This window comes from Pinus tabuliformis, chromosome 9, assembly GCF_031772625.1.
Source record: "Pinus tabuliformis cultivar Carrire ecotype Pingquan chromosome 9, CPIR1, whole genome shotgun sequence".
Lineage (NCBI taxonomy): Eukaryota > Viridiplantae > Streptophyta > Pinopsida > Pinales > Pinaceae > Pinus > Pinus tabuliformis.
Genome location: NC_142307.1, coordinates 1,987,776,629 through 1,987,794,548, shown reverse-complemented (window position 1 = coordinate 1,987,794,548; position 17,920 = coordinate 1,987,776,629).

The following is a 17,920-nucleotide window of genomic DNA, read 5'->3' as shown; positions in this document are numbered from 1 at the left end:
TTACAGCGCATGCATATAATCAACAATAGCAAGAATAATCACATAACAATTCATATAAAAGGAATGAATTCAGACATAGATAGAAATACCATATGAGCTGCTTGACACTCCCAAATATCAATCGCTATTTGTAGTTCTTCCTTCAATGCAAAAACATCCTCAACAACGACAATAGTGCACAATTGCATAAAGAAGATTCCTTGTTAAATTAAGAACAATTGGCCCAGTTTCATAAAAGAATATTGACTGAAGCACAATAGTGCAAACTTCAGTCTTTTAAGTCTGTTACAAAACTTTACGACCCTTTCCAAAACAACGAAAGGGTCTATAAATACTAAACTAATCTAAATATCTAATAAACAAAAATCCTACATAATTGGCATCAATAACTTATGATCCTATTTCCCAGAGCGATCTGGCAATCGGCGGTATGATTCATCAGGTAGGCTGCTTGCCTTTAAACCTGAGCTGACTTGTCGCAAGCATTGGCTCTACTTCAGGCGATTTGCTGAGACGCGAACTGAGCTGGGCAGCATAGGTGGCATCCTGAATGTCGGGAATTATACACCCGATTGCATCTGTTAAACACTTAAGGGCGGCTCTCTGTGTGTGCGGCTTAATCAGGAAAAGCCAATATGCATCGAAGGTCAAACTGTTAACTCCAGCGATTAATCTCCCCTTTTCCTCCAAATTAGGATAACACGTTTGCTCTAACATGTTTTCTGTTGTCATCTTTCCTGGCGTACATTGGGAAATCATATTCGCTAAGTAGAGAGTGTTGTTAACCAGATCAACTAGGTTGCTGGAGGTTGATTTACATCTTGAAGCTGCCCTTTCTGCTTTCATCACCTGAGTGTGCCATTCTGTGAAAAGTATGTCTTTATATGTTTCTGAAATCTTGGGCAAATTTGATTCTCTCCCTTGATCAGAATCTTGCCAGTCAAGATATCCAGTTATGATCTCTTCGGCCTGGTCTAACTCATTTCTGACCTTCTCTACCTGCTGGTTTATGGATGTCGTTAGCTCACACAATGGCTCTGCCTGAGCGATTTGTTGACACAGGAGCCTAATCTGTGATATTAATGCATTGTTGATTAGTGATGCTTCCTTTCTGAATTCTGCCACTTGTGAAGCGCCCTTTGCTTTTTCGAGCTGCGATGACAATTGAGCGATTTGCTCATCCTTTGTTTTCATCATTTGCTCATTCGCTGCTCTTAATTATTCCAATGCTTCTGACAATTCCTTTTGTTTCTGGATTGCGTTTTGGTCGATCCTTTGCCTTTATTCCTGCAATTGTTGGGTTAATTGATCATTCATTTGCTGTTGTGCCAGCAACTGCTCCTCTGCTTGCGTAGCCTTCTGCTTTGTCTCGGCCAATTCTGCCTGCAGTGCAAAAATTTCTTGGTCCTTAGTCTTCAATAGAAGACTTACCTCCGATGCCTTGTTGATTGTTGCTGTGGAATAGGCTCCTATATACTGTGACAGCTTTGTTAGGTCATCGGAGGGGTCCAATTCCTCCTTCCATACTACATTACCCATGACTGTTTGGTCTGGAAAGATAGAAGGTTGATCAGTCCTTTGTCTTTTCCTTGATCGCTTTACAACTGCTCTATGCCTCGGGCTGTAGAAAACATCCAGGGGAGGAATATCCTCTACCTGGAGAATGATTTGATCAGAGGGGTCCTTTGGAATTATCTCAACATCCTTAGAAATGGGTGGGCCACTGGTTCCACTTAGAACCGGAGGTGAAGTGATGTCCTGTGTATCATTTCTTTTGGAAGTGTCCCCATCTTTTGAACATTCCAATCCACTGATGATGGAATGAAACTGCTGCCATTCCTGGAGTAGTTTGGGGTCTATGGTAGTGTCCATATTGATATCGGTGGTGGTCTGTTTCTCTTTTTCGGCTTGGGACTCCTCCCGTTCTTTTTCCTGCTCTTTTCTCAGCTATTCCTCTTGTTCTTTCTTTTGTCTTTCCTCTTGCTCTTTCTTTTGCCTTTCCTCTTGCTCTTTCCTCTATTGTTCCTCTTGTGCTCTCTTCTACCTTTCTTCTTTTTCTTTTCTTTGCTTTTCCTCCTGTTCATTTTTATGATCCTTTGTTACCACTGGAGGTTCCTTTGATTGTTGCCGAACAGGCCCACTTGATGATGTCGCCGGGGTTGTTGCTAGTAATTCTAGAGGCAGAGTTTGCAACCTCTGTTCTCTAAGCTTATTAAACTCAGTCAGCCCTTCATCATTATATTTCATTCGAGCAAGTTCTTTAGCTTGACCTATTGTTTCAGCTGCAACGAATAGGTCATCAAACAAATCTTCTTTGTGCTCAAATTTTGTCAATTTGGCCTGTTCCAGTGCATTGTAGGCAACTTTGCTTGGATCATATGGCCTGTTTGGGATAGTCGCCAAAGTTAAAGATTGAAGCTTTGTGATTTCCTTTTCTGCATGTTTGAGATCATGCAGAGTATAGACACCACACCTGAAGGGAAAAGAGGGCCAGCCCCTCTTCTTTTCTTTCTTGAGAGTTTGCGTAATACTCTCAGCCATAATTTGATAGGCGATTTCTCTTGCTAGCAACTTGTCTGGTATATACAGAGGGAGAACATGTGGGTCGGCTTGGCTGCCGAAAACTCTTATGTAGGTAAATTTCTCCTCCCCAAACCAACTCGCTACCGCTGTTATGTCAAACGAAGCTTGATAGGAAATCTTGGGAATGGGTTTGTAAAAAATAGAATAGTGAATAGGCACCATAAAGCCATTGCAGATTTGGTGCTTGTAAGAGGACTTCCATAGTTTCTGATGGTATATGTGGATGGCCGTGGGATCTTGTGGCGTCCACCTCCAGCCGAGCACAGGGAATTCAAAATTGAAACATAGTGTATCTAAGATATATGCACTGTAATAGAATGGTGGAATTTTCCTTTCTGTGACGATAGTCTGATGTCTAAAGTCACGCACAGCTTGTGCTAATTTGTCAGAAAGGATGGTGGCCCAATCCATAATTATACCGTTTACAGCTGCCTCCATTAGAGGAACCATCTCTATGGTAAAATTAGCAGAGTCATGCAATCCCCATAATCTACACATCATTATTCCCACATAGCAATAAGGAGAAGCAAGAGAATCGACTGAGTACTTACTGGAAGATTCGTGTTTGTGTTTGGTTGGATTTTGTCTCCAATCCCGGATGGGTTCGGATTCAACTTCATTTTCGCTTGCAAACTTCTCCAGGAATGCTTTATTATATATCTTCTCCGGCTCGGGCAAATGATACATTTGTCTTAGATCATCTGGCCTGAACGATCCAAAGATTCTCCCATCTCTAGTGTTGAAAGTTCTATCCAAGATTGGGATTTCTTGAATCGCCCACCGCACTACATCTGTGTATGGGAGAATTTGCTCCCTAGCCGCTATTCTGTGAAGGAAAGAGTCGGCTAAATCTTTGAGAGTACAATCAGACTTGCGAGTAGGATCCGCAGTAGCTTCTATTACTGTCTTTTCTGGTTGTTCGGCTTCAATCAAATTGTAAGTGCCTTGCCAAGTGACTCTGGTGAGACCCGTACACGTAGTATCAGATATTAAGCCCTTCTTCTTGTCCACAAGAGCTTGTCCTGCTGCTGATGTAGTGGAAGCGCCTACGGTCTTCTTAGATTTCTTCCCCATCTTGTTTGATTTTTCTCTTTCGGATGGATTCTGCATAGAGAGACAAATGTGCGTAATACAGAGATAGCAATGAAAACTTGCAAGTGATGAGAACATATGCATAGGTGCGTAATAAGGGATTAGCCTTTAAAAATGGGTGCGGGCACAATCCATGGAAAGATTTTAAGAATTATGATCTCATTAATTGGCCGTTTAAAACCTGTCATCCCTTAAATGCCCATTATATCGTTATTCGGCTGAATGATTTACTTAAGCGTGCAGTGGGCGTTTTGGCGGTTGAGTGCAGGTAAATGACTACTTAACCGATCAAGCTTTAAATATGAATGAACTGTGATATCCCATCACTTAACGGCTTTTCATTGAAAATTGCGCTTTATCGCATCACGTCGGGAGAATGAGGATTATAAAGTGCGCATATAGTGCATCGCCGATCGCCGATAGCGATATCGGATCGCATCGGGGGTATGACCTGTGTGCCTTAATGATGTGCATTGGATATTGCCGATTGCCGACTGCCGATTGCATCGGGGGGGAAAAGCTTTGAGCAACATTAAGACTTAAGTAAAGATTACCACCGATATCCGATCGCCGATTTCTCATCGCATCGGGGCTAATGGCATGGGGCGCTTTAAAATGTGCATAAAGTATTGCCGATCGCCGATTGCGATATCTCATCGGCGGAAATCAATGTGTCTTTTATTTATATTTCTTATGTCATTGCGATATGCGATCTTGCGATCGCTTTATCGCAATGACAAAGATTTGCCTTATTTCTTTAAATGGGTTTTTTCAAAAAGGGTTTTATAAAATGAGTTCATTTGATTATCGGACCTTTTTGAACAATAAAAGTATTGATACCAATTAATCTTTAAAGGGACCCATTTCATATATTAATATTTATAAAAATGATATGAAATGGGGGGTTGTTGTAGAGCACAACAATTGGCGATTCGCTGGAAGAACCAGTTATCTCTGGAAATAATAGAAATACTTAAGCCTTTTCAAAAATAGAGTTTCAATCAAAAGGGGAAAATTCTAATATAACCAGATATATATGTATTCTGAATAAAATGAAACTATTTTGTTAACTTCCTCCTCTTTCTAAGAGAACAAAAACATTCTAAGCTTTAAAATAGGCCTTTATAGGTTTATAATGATAAAATAGAATAACTTTCCAAATCAGCTTTTATAGTAAACTCATCTGTCATAGGTAGAGCCTCTGCTGCCAGCAAACATCTATAGTTTCGACAGGGATACCTTTTAACCATATGATTGTCCATTGTCCCATCCAATTAAGAGTGTGATTAACAGAATGAATTTAAAATATGTTTTCATATTTTGTACTTCATTTTCTTTTCTGTTGTTGATAAGATAAAAAGCCATTGTCTTGGTTTGGTGGCCAGCTATTGACAATGCCATTCACTGGTAGTAGTCTAACTGAACAAGCTGGCTCGTGATGAGACCCCTTGTCTTGTAATTTCAAGACATTACCCTGTTTTGGTTTGCAGTATTGGTAATGTCAGATAAACTATTTCCCTATGAACATGGTAAGCAGGCTTGTAATAAGACCTCTTATCTTTAATATCTTATATTTTAGAATTACACTCTGAATAATCATAAACTTTAGTGAATGGGGTGAACAATCTTCTCCTTAAGAGTAAATGGATGACAGGGTAAGAGTTGAAGATGCTGAAATTGGATTGACTTCTATCTTGATATTGATAACCTTTTGAGACCAATTTGAAAACAGAAAATGATTTACAATACTTTTATGCTTTGAGAGGAGTTGACAAAACTTGAATTGTGGTTTCAGAATACAATGATATCTAATTTCTTAGAAATTATCCTTTTTGGTTAAAAGTTCTATTTATTTAAAAGCAAATATTCATACTAGTTCTGGGGGACAACTTTTTCAAACACAGCAAAAAGTCAATGGGAGATATCTCACAACCTTATTTCCTAAAAAATCCTACAAACTATAAAATCCTACTAAAATGAAAGGAGAAGGGGTTACCTCCTCAGTTAAAGAATTTCTTCAAGATAAGGCCATTAACAGGGAGAGAATCTCTCACACCTGATAAATCTTGCAATATAAAGGTTGAATGGCCTATCTTTTCACAGATCTGAAATGGTCCAAGCCACAACTTCTGGAACTTGGAGTGTTTACCCTTGTCCTCATGGGCTTTGTTCCATTTCAGAACTAAATCACCGACTTGGAATTGTTTTGAACTGGATGAGACTGAATCAAAAGCTGCTTTGATGACTTGCTGATGTTTGGCATGGATCACCTTGGCTTTTTCTCTTTCCTCCTCTAATTTTAGAATTTGGTCATGTCTAAACTGAATAGAAGAGGAAGGAGTTTCCTCAATAAACTGCACTAGGGCTAAAGAAGGTATAACAATATTTGTGGGTAGTATTGCTTCTTTTCCATATACAAGATTAAACAGAGAAGTTCCAATAGAAGCCTTTTGTGTTATCCTATCAGCCCATAATGCAAACACTAAGGATTTGTGCCAATTTCTCTGATTTTGTTCGATAGTTCGCTTAATGATTTTAATCAGATTCTTATTAGTAGATTCCGCTAAACCATTACCTTGGGGATAGTAATTAGCAGAATATTTTAACTTGAATCCTCTTTTAATAGCGAAATCAAACATAGCATTGCCTGAAAAGTAAGATGCATTATCAAAAACAAGAGCATTTGGGACACCAAACCTGGTAATAATGAATTGATCTATGAATTCAATGATTGCTTCAGAATTTGCTGTCTTTAAAGGGATTGCCTCAACCCACTTAGTAAAATAATCGGTAGCAGTAAGGATATACTTATGCTGTTTTGAAGAAGATGGAGTGATTTCCCCAATGATATCCAATCCCCATTGCTCAAATGGTTGTTCAATGTTGATTGGTTGCAGAGGGAAAGCTGATTTACGTTGTCTTCCACTAGCAGTTTGACAATTGAGACATTTCCTTACATACTCGTGGGCATCTTTAAATAAAGTAGGCCAATAGTAACCAGCATGAATAATTTTGTGAGCTGTTGTGTCAGCTCCGAAATGTCCTCCTGCTGGTCCATCATGTAACTCCTGCAAAACCTTTTGGGCTTCAGGTTTTTCAAGGCATCTTAACAAGATAGAATCATAATTCTGCCTAAAAAGCACGTCATCAATAATTGTAAAATTCTTCACTTTTAACCTAATGGCCCTTTTGTTTTTGTAAGACAAATTTGGAGGTGCATAACCATTCTTTAAATAAAAGATTAAATCTGCATATTGAGATCCAGAATCAATAACACTTATCTGATTGATTTCTTGAGTTTGATCTGTATCGCTTGATTCTGGAATGTTTGATGCTCCTGCCAATATCCTGCAAAAACCTTGGCCCCTAACAATCTTTACTGGCCTAATTTCTAAGTCATACTCTTGAAGCGCTGTGACCCAATTTGCCCTTTTTTCACCCAGCTCTTTTTGGATTAATAGTTGCCTAACTGCTGGGAAAGGAACTATCACTTTTGTATGGGTTTTCAAAAGGAAGGGTCTATAATGCTTGACTGCTTTAAATACAGCAAAGGCTTGTTTTTCTACATCGGAGTAATTTAATTCAGCACCCTGAAGATTTGAGCTGAAGAACGAAATGGGTGCTTCCAAATTGTGTTCATTTAGTTGCGTGAGCACTGCAACATAAGACACGTCGGATGCAATGGTATACAATGTAAAATGATTAGAAAAATTTGGAGTATTCAAGGCTGGGGCATTGATTATTGATTGGTTGATTATATCAAAAGCTTGCTTTTCTGCTGATCCCCACTTGAAGACTGAATTCTTCTTGATCATTGTTTGAAGTGGCAATATAATTTGAGAAAAATCAGGAACAAATCTTTTAACAAAATTGATCTGGCCTAAAAATGACTGCATTGACTTTTTATTGTGTGGGAAAGGGATTTCAGAGATTTCTTTGATCCGATCAGGATCGATATAAATGCCATCTTTGGATACAATAAAACCTAAGAGTTTTCCTTGATCAAGAGCAAAGAAAGAATTTTTTGGGTTAAGAGAAATACCATATCTTTTGCAACGCTGAAAGATTTGATTTAGATCATGCAAATGATTATACCTCTTCTTAGAGAATACAGTAATATCGTCTAGATAGACGACTAATGTTCTATTAATCAACCCTCTAAAAGCTATATCCATAGCTCTTTGGAATGTCGCTCCTGCATTTATAAGTCCGAAAGGCATTTTCTGATACGCATATGTTCCCCATTTTGTTCTGAATGTGGTTTTAAGTTGGTCATCAAGATGAACCAGAACTTGGTTATATCCTGAGAATCCATCAAGAAAAGACATCAATTCAGAGCCTGCTACTGATTGGAGTATTTGCTCCATAGTAGGTAATGGGAAGTTGTCTTTCAAGCTCGCTTTTCTAAATTTCTGAAATCAATACAAATTCGAATTTCGCCATTTTTCTTTCTGACTGGCACCATATTAGAGACCCAGTTTGAGTGTCGGACAGGAAAAATAATCTTGGCTTTCAAGAGTTTGTTAAGTTACGACTTTATCTGGCTCTCTAAATTTGGATGTATTTTTCTTAACTTCTTCTGAATCGGTTTCTGATCAGGAAGCATAGGAATGGTGTGCTGGATAATGGATGTATCATATGTCTTCAAATCATCATACTTCCAAGCAAAGACCTGTTTGTTTTTTCTTAACAGTTTAATGAATGCCTCCTTCTCTTCCAAGGAAAGTCCTAATCCTAAATTAATGTTTTGAGGAGCATGGTCAGTACCTAGATTTATCAATTCAAACCTAAGGGTAGAACTTTGGAGCTTTGCATTAATTACAGGTTTAAACCTGTCTTTGATATCATAAAGATCTTCGAGCTTTACCACTGGTTTAGGAATTGAATTTTCCTGAAGTGTTTCTTTCATTTGTAGATCATGGTCATTTTCCTCAATAATTTGATCGTCATAGGACTTTTCAGAAGTTAGAAATTGTAAAATATCTTCATCATGGTTAAATACTCTCCAATTAGTGACATTGTCGGGAATTGAAGGCCTAAAAAGTAATTCTACGGAAAATCTATCGAGGTTGTAGTCTTCAGAAGGTAGAAGCCTGGAAGCTACATTGGCTAGTAGGTCGACTGCCGCGTTTTGCGACCTAGGAATGGAGGAAATGTTAAATGCTGAAAAGTGTGAGGTAAGATCTTGTACTAGCGATTGATAATGCTTGAGGTGATTTGAAAGACAATGAATTGCATTCCTCACCTGTTTAACAATAATTTCAGAATCGCCGAATACTTTTAGATATTGCACTTTAAGGCCGATTGCTTTATATAATCCCTGGACTAAAGCTTCATATTCGGCTGTGTTGTTAGTGCATTCAAATTCTAACCTACAAGACAGCATTGTCTTTTCTCCTTGTGGACTAACCAAAATGCAACCTGCTCCTGAGCCCTCGCTAGACTTAGAGCCATCAAAATATAAAGACCAAAATAAAGAGGTATTAACAAAAGTATTTACATTTTTCTCAGCATCATTGAAACATCTAGACTTATCAGTTTGTGAAAAATTTTCAATCTGAGATGTAAAATGATTGACTGAAAAAGGAGATGGTTGGGCAACAAAGTTGCCAAAGAATGACTCTGACGAATAATTCCCCAAAATGTTATTGTTGAACGCTACAGGTTGGTTTTCTTGCTCAAATTCAGTAACTGTGTGGGTCATGTGTTTTTCTCGATCGATCCTTATTTGATTTGGCTTGCCCTTGTAGGGAAGCCACATATGTGACCAATCAGTGGAAATATACCCATGCAATTTTTCGGACCAATCCCTACTCAAAATTAAACCGTAAAATTCAGGTATATCGGCTATTAGGATGTCAATCCTCTGTACAACTCTGGGATTAGTAGACAACCTGATAGTTACGGAATTAATTTCTCCCACAACCTGCACTTTGGTCCTGTCCAACTGTACAATATGAATAGCAGACTTCTGGGGTTCAATGTTTAGTTTAGAACAAACTGAAGCTGGCATTATGTTAGATGATGCCCCTGAGTCAATTAAACAGTTGTGTAGGTTTCTGCTATAAATCTCATAGGTCAGCAGGAAGGGTGGAGTATGAGAATTCGATCTATCTCCAATTAGAACTGAATCGGTAGCTTCAACCATACCTGGAGGAGGTTGGCCTGAATCATTAGCAGCTTTTGCACTGGGAAGGGGTGTAGAGGGAACATCATTTAATTCTTTAAGAAGTAATTTTTGCTGATGCTTTAATTTACTAAGTTCAAACATAGTTATGTTTGCTTTAGTTTTCTTCATGTCATCAACAATGTTATATTCCATTGAATCAGATACCACTAATGTTTTAGATGTTGAAGGAGAATTAGAAGTTGAAGGCTGGTTTTGGGGAACTACTACAGGTGATTTCTTTGGAGGAACTTTTTCCTTTGTTGTGGTAGCACCTGCACTCCTTTTCTTTGAAGTTGCCTGGGCAGGTTCAGAAGTAATTTTACTTCTAGTAGTAACCGGGAAGGATTCTTCTTCATTATCGGTATCAGAGTTGGGGAGTATAAAATCCCACATTCCGTGGCATTCAGCTACTTCTTCTTCATCATCAGTTTGTGAGGTTGTTTCCTCTTCCTCTTCTTCTTGCTCTGAATCTACGTTAGATATGACATTCGGTGGCTTTGGTTCAGTTTTCTTATAAGTCCTAAATGGTCTTTTGTTTGAGGTTTCGGCCACCTGCTTCTTTATTTCGACCATTTCGTTAGGCAAAGTTTTCAAGACTTTTTGCAAACCTTCCATGTCATATGGGTCTTTTGGGGTTTTCTTCTTTAAATCCTCTTTAAATGAGACTTTTTTGGCTTTTCTGTCTTCCAAAGCAGCTTTCTTCTCTAGAGCATTGATGCGCTTTTCCACAGCAAGTGCTTCTCTCATGTTTTCAGCTAAGGTAGGTTTCCTAGCCCTGTCTACAAAAATGGCTATATTGGCAGGTAAGGCAGTAATATACCATTCGCTTCGAATTTGTTCACTTGGTTTGGAAGCTGTAGGGATTTTATTCAGGAGTTTATTGAATCTAGCATTAAATTCCTTTATTGGTTCCCTATACTCTATTCTCAGATTGGAGAGGTCATTTATTAAAGTAGCTAAGGACCTATCATCTCCATATTTGGTAAGAAACTGCTCTTGGCAAGTGTTCCAACTGGTAATGGAACCAGAGGGTAAAGAAAAATACCAGGATCCTGCTGATCCTTGCAATGTATAAGGGAAGAGTCTAACAACAACATCTTGTTCTGTTACTCCTTTCAAGTTGACTGCTAACATAAAATTATTAATGTGTTCTTCAGCCTGGGTCCCGTCATCTGGGTTAAATTTAGGTAGCCATTTTTCAGGGGCATCTGGTAAAGGATGCAATGGTGCAGGCATGTTGACTGCACCTGGCCTGGTCCATGGGTCTTCCATTATAATAGCAACAGTGGTTGATACTACTGTTGGAATTCCAGATGTATGGGAAGAAAATAATGCTGAGGAGTGAGCAGGTTGGGATGTTGAGGCTTCTAATCCCTGGTGAACAATAATATGTAATGGGGAAGTGGATGGTTGACTTTGCAGAGGGGAAGATGCAATGGAGGATGTGGATGAAAGCTCTTCACTATCAGATCCTTCAGTAATTTTCTTCGCCTTTTTCCTTTTGGGTAAAGGGAACTCAGTGGGTTCAATACCGAGTTTTTTGCTCTAAATTCTGGTGAGAGGATGAGTTAAATTGAACTGCGAAGTCGCACTGCTTTGTGATACCTTAGATTTCTGTGGTGAAATCGAGAAGCTCTGAAGTTTGTGGATAAGAGACTGAACTTCAGGTGATTCAAGAATTAATTGTTCTGGAGTATGATGGGTTTGAGCAGTGGTAGTTGATTCCCCTTCTTCTTGTTTGGATACCGACGAACCAGTACGCAAATGGGAAGATCGAGGGGATTCGGAGGGAGAATTACTCTTAGAATGGCTTATAGGTTTTGACTTATGTGCCATTCACAGTTGATGGCCTCCTTCTAGCGCCAAAAATGTTGATGCCTCGAAAATCGCTGCAACAACATCGGGGATAACCACCCGGTTCGGACCTTAGTACAGCTCCTTTTCCGTTTGGAATAGTGGCTCCGACTGGGGATAATGGGACCAGTTTCCCAGAAATAGATAAACGGGATGGATGGATGATCATAAACTACGCTAGCGATGAGCGAATAACTAAAACTATTGACGAGAATATAATAACTATGATCTATCCCGGGGAATTATTGAGCTCTAAAGCGTGGCGTTAGATGGTCTATGTCTAAAGACAGGCATGATGACTCCATCTTTAAGGCATAGATGTTGATTCATTCAAGATTGCTGTGCCTAAATAGTTAAACAAAGCGATTAAAACAAAATTACCACAATTTATCATTTATATCATTGTCACATGCATGATTAAAAGAAAAGGCACATCGTAAAACATCCAATAGTGGAATGGATAAAGATCTGCTGTTACAGCGCATGCATATAATCAACAATAGCAAGAATAATCACATAACAATTCATATAAAAGGAATGAATTCAGACATAGATAGAAATACCATATGAGCTGCTTGACACTCCCAAATATCAATCGCTATTTGTAGTTCTTCCTTCAACGCAAAAACATCCTCAACAACGACAATATTGCACAATTGCATAAAGAAGCTTCCTTGTTAAATTAAGAACAATTGGCCCAGTTTCATAAAAGAATATTGACTAAAGCACAATAGTGCAAACTTCAGTCTTTTAAGTCTGTTACAAAACTTTACGACCCTTTCCAAAACAACGAAAGGGTCTATAAATACTAAACTAATCTAAATATCTAATAAACAGAAATCCTACATAATTGGCATCAATAACTTATGATCCTATTTCCCAGAGCGATCTGGCAATCAGCGGTATGATTCATCAGGTAGGCTGCTTGCCTTTAAACCTGAGCTGACTTGTCGCAAGCATTGGCTCTACTTCAGGCGGTTCGTTGAGACGCGAACTGAGCTGGGCAGCATAGGTGGCATCCTGAATGTCGGGAATTATACACCCGATTGCATCTGTTAAACACTTAAGGGCGGCTCTCTGTGTGTGCGGCTTAATCAGGAAAAGCCAATATGCATCGAAGGTCAAACTGTTAACTCCAGCGATTAATCTCCCCTTTTCCTCCAAATCAGGATAACACGTTTGCTCTAACATGTTTGCTGTTGTCATCTTTCCTGGCGTACATTGGGAAATCATATTCGCTAAGTAGAGAGTGTTGTTAACCAGATCAACTAGGTTGCTGGAGGTTGATTTACATCTTGAAGCTGCCCTTTCTGCTTTCATCACCTGAGTGTGCCATTCTGTGAAAAGTATGTCTTTATATGTTTCTGAAATCTTGGGCAAATTTGCTTCTCTCCCTTGATCAGAATCTTGCCAGTCAAGATATCCAGTTATGATCTCTTCGGCCTGGTCTAACTCATTTCTGACCTTCTCTACCTGCTGGTTTATGGATGTCGTTAGCTCACACAATGGCTCTGCCTGAGCGATTTGTTGACACAGGAGCCTAATCTGTGATATTAATGCATTGTTGATTAGTGATGCTTCCTTTCTGAATTCTGCCACTTGTGAAGCACCCTTTGCTTTTTCGAGCTGCGATGACAATTGAGCGATTTGCTCATCCTTTGTTTTCATCATTTGCTCATTCTCTGCTCTTAATTGTTCCAATGCTTCTGACAATTCCTTTTGTTTCTGGATTGCGTTTTGGTCGATCCTTTGCCTTTCTTCCTGCAATTGCTGGGTTAATTGATCATTCATTTGTTGTTGTGCCAACAACTGCTCCTCTTCTTGCGCAACCTTCTGCTTTGTCTCGGCCAATTCTGCCTGTAGTGCAAAAATTTCTTGGTCCTTAGTCTTCAATAGAAGACTTACCTCCGATGCCTTGTCGATTGTTGCTGCGGAATAGGCTCCTGCATACTGTGACAGCTTTGTTAGGTCATCGGAGGGGTCCAATTCCTCCTTCCATACTACATTACCCGTGACTGTTTGGTCTGGAAAGATAGAAGGTTGATCAGTCCTTTGTCTTTTCCTTGATCGCTTTACAACTGCTCTATGCCTCGGGCTGTAGAAAACATCCAGGGGAGGAATATCCTCTACCTGGAGAATGATTTGATCAGAGGGGTCCTTTGGAATTATCTCAACATCCTTAGAAATGGGTGGGCCGCTGGTTCCACTTAGAACCGGAGGTGAAGTGATGTCCTGTGTATCATTTGTTTTGGAAGTGTCCCCATCTTTTGAACATTCCAATCCACTGATGATGGAATGAAACTGCTTCCATTCCTGGAGTAGTTTGGGGTCTATGGTAGTGTCCATATTGATATAGGTGGTGGTCTGTTTCTCTTTTTCTGCTTGGGACTCCTCCCGTTCTTTTTCCTGCTCTTTTCTCAGCTGTTCCTCTTGTTCTTTCTTTTGTCTTTCCTCTTGCTCTTTCTTTTGCCTTTCCTCTTGCTCTTTCCTCTATTGTTCCTCTTGTGCTCTCTTCTGCCTTTCTTCTTTTTCTTTTCTCTGCTTTTCCTCCTGTTCCTTTTTATGATCCTTTGTTACCACCGGAGGTTCCTTTGATTGTTGCCGAACACGCCCGCTTGATGATGTCGCCGGGGTTGTTGCTAGTAATTCTAGAGGCAGAGTTTGCAACCTCTGTTCTCTAAGCTTATTAAACTCAGTCAGCCCTTCATCATTATATTTCATTCGAGAAAGTTCTTTAGCTTGACCTATTGTTTCAGCTGCAACGAATAGGTCATCAAACAAATCTTCTTTGTGCTCAAATTTTGTCAATTTGGCCTGTTCCAGTGCATTGTAGGCAACTTTGCTTAGATCATATGGCCTGTTTGGGATAGTCGCCAAAGTTAAAGATTAAAGCTTTGTGGCTTCCTTTTCTGCATGTTTGAGATCATGCAGAGTATAGACACCACACCTGAAGGGAAAAGAGGGCCAGCACCTCTTCTTTTCTTTCTTGAGAGTTTGCGTAACACTCTCAGCCATAATCTGATAGGCAATTTCTCTTGCTAGCAGCTTGTCTGGTATATACAGAGGGAGAACATGTGGGTCGGCTTGGCTGCCGAAAACTCTTATGTAGGTAAATTTCTCCTCCCCAAACCAACTCGCTACCGCTGTTATGTCAAACGAAGCTTGATAGGAAATCTTGGGAATGGGTTTGTCAAAAATAGAATAGTGAATAGGCACCATAAAGCCATTGCAGATTTGGTACAGATGGTGCTTGTAAGAGGACTTCCATAGTTTCTGATGGTATATGTGGATGGCCGTGGGATCTTGTGGCGTCCACCTCCAGCCGAGCACGGGGAATTCAGAATTGAAACATAGTGTATCTAAGATATATGCACTGTAATAGAATGGGGGAATTTTCCTTTCTGTGACGATAGTCTGATGTCTAAAGTCACGCACAGCTTGTGCTAATTTGTCAGAAAGGATGGTGGCCCAATCCATAATTATATCGTTTACAGCTGCCTCCATTAGAGGAACCATCTCTATGGTAAAATTAGCAGAGTCATGCAATCCCCATAATCTAAACATCATTATTCCCGCATAGCAATAAGGAGAAGCAAGAGAATCGACCGAGTACTTACCGAAAGATTCGTTTTTGTGTTTGGCTGGATTTTGTCTCCAATCCCGGATGGGTTCGGATTCAACTTCATTTTCGCTTGCAAACTTCTCTAGGAATGCTTTATTATATATCTTCTCCGGCTCGGACAAATGATACATTTGTCTTAGATCATCTGGCCTGAACGATCCAAAGATTCTCCCATCTCTAGTGTTGAAAGTTCTGTCCAAGATTGGGATTTCTTGAATCGCCCACCGCACTACATCTGTGTATGGGAGAATTTTCTCCCTAGCCGCTATTCTGTGAAGGAAAGAGTTGGCTAAATCTTTGAGAGTACAATCAGACTTGCGAGTAGGATCCGCAGTAGCTTCTATTACTGTCTTTTCTGGTTGTTCAGCTTCAATCAAATTGTAAGTGCCTTGCCAAGTGACTCTGGTGAGACCCGTACATGTAGTATCAGATATTAAGCCCTTCTTCTTGTCCACAAGAGCTTGTCCTGCTGCTGATGTAGTGGAAGCGCCTGCGGTCTTCTTAGATTTCTTCCCCATCTTGTTTGATTTTTCTCTTTCGGATGGATTCTGCACAGAGAGACAAATGTGCGTAATACAGAGATAGCAATGAAAACTTGCAAGTGATGAGAATATATGCATAGGTGCGTAATAAGGGATTAGCCTTTAAAAATGGGCGTGGACATAATCCATGGAAAGATTTTAAGAATTATGATCTCATTAATTGGCCATTTAAAACCTGTCATCCCTTAAATGCCCATTATATCGTTATTCGACTGAATGATTTACTTAAGCGTGCAGTGGGTGTTTTGGCGGTTGAGTGCAGGTAAATGACTACTTAACTGATCAAGCTTTAAATATGAATGAACTGTGATATCCCATCACTTAATGGCTTTTCATTGAAAACTGCGCTTTATCGCATCGCGTCGGGAGAATGAGGATTATAAAGTGCGCATATAGTGCATCGCCGATCGCCGATAGCGATATCGGATCGCATCGGGGGTATGACCTCTGCGCCTTAATGATGTGCATTGGATATTGCCGATTGCATCGGGGGGGGGGGGGGGGGGGAAGCTTTGAGCAACATTAAGACTTAAGTAAAGATTACCGCCGATATCCGATCGCCGATTTCACATCGCATCGGGGCTAATGGCATGGGGCGCTTTAAAATGTGCATAAAGTATTGCCGATCGCCGATTGCGATATCGCATCGGCGGAAATCAATGTGTCGTTTATTTATATTTCTTATGTCATTGTGATATGCGATCTTGCGATCGCTTTATCGCAATGACAAAGATTTGCCTTATTTCTTTAAATGGGTTTTTCAAAAAGGGTTTTATAAAATGAGTTCATTTGATTATCGAACCTTTTTGAACAATAAAAGTATTGATACCAATTAATCTTTAAAGGGACCCGTTTCATATATTAATATTTATAAAAATGATATGAAATGGGGGGTTGTTGTAGAGCACAACAGAAGGATATGAAATTATCACCAAATTACTATAGTCCTTACAAGGTGTTGCAAAAGATTGGTACTATGGAATACAAATTGGAACTTCCTGCATCTTCCCAGTGCACCCAATTCTCCATGTTTCATGCTTAAAGAAGGTTATAGGTGACAAGCTCCCAGTTCAAACAATATTGCCAAAACTTGATGAGGAAGGAAAAATCATATTGGAACATGAAGTAGTCACGGAATCAAGGACTTTCCGGATACAAAATTGATCAATTTCAGAGTATCTTATCAAGTGGAAGAACTTACCGGTTCAAGATTCCACATGGGAGGATGAGAATTTTATACAAAAGCATCTAAAACTACTCAAGCATTGAGGACAACACTTTTTGGAGGAGAGGGGCATGTTAAGTCCCTATACTACTAGTGTAGCCCCTTACTGTTATTAGTGCAACCCCCTTATTGTATTGTTGTGCCCATGTAGTCCCCATATTTTTATTATTGTGCCCCATAAAAGCCCACTATTGATATTGTTGTGCCCTTACATTATTATTATTATGTCGGCTCTAATTATATTGTGACCCCTTAGACTCCTATATATAGAAAGGAGGTATTGACATTTGTATCACCCAAGAATTATTCATTTGTGTAATTTCAAGGAGGTTTCCCCCTTGAAGAGGATTCTTTTGAAGTCGTTGACCTATCTCTTCTTCTATTTTGTGAGCTGGTTTCATAACAATGTATAACAAAAAATATTGATGTGTATCAGATATATGGATTTATCATTAAACACGTAAAAAACATGGAAAAAAACAATTTTATATATGATATAATTATTTTAAAGTTTGTAATTATTTATATGTCACATTCCACGTTAAACGATATATATATATATATATATATATATATATATATATATATATATATATATATATATATATATATATATATATATATATATATATAGATAACACAAAACTTTAATAATTAAATATTTGTATGGTTATAACATCTTGAAATATTATGTTTTCTTACCTTTAAATTTATAACACCTGAGCATCAATGAAAAAGAAAAGTTAAAAAGAAAAATTGAACCAAAGAACTTACAAAAGCAATATACAAACAATCAAATCAAGCACTTGGACCTTCATATTTATTATAAAATC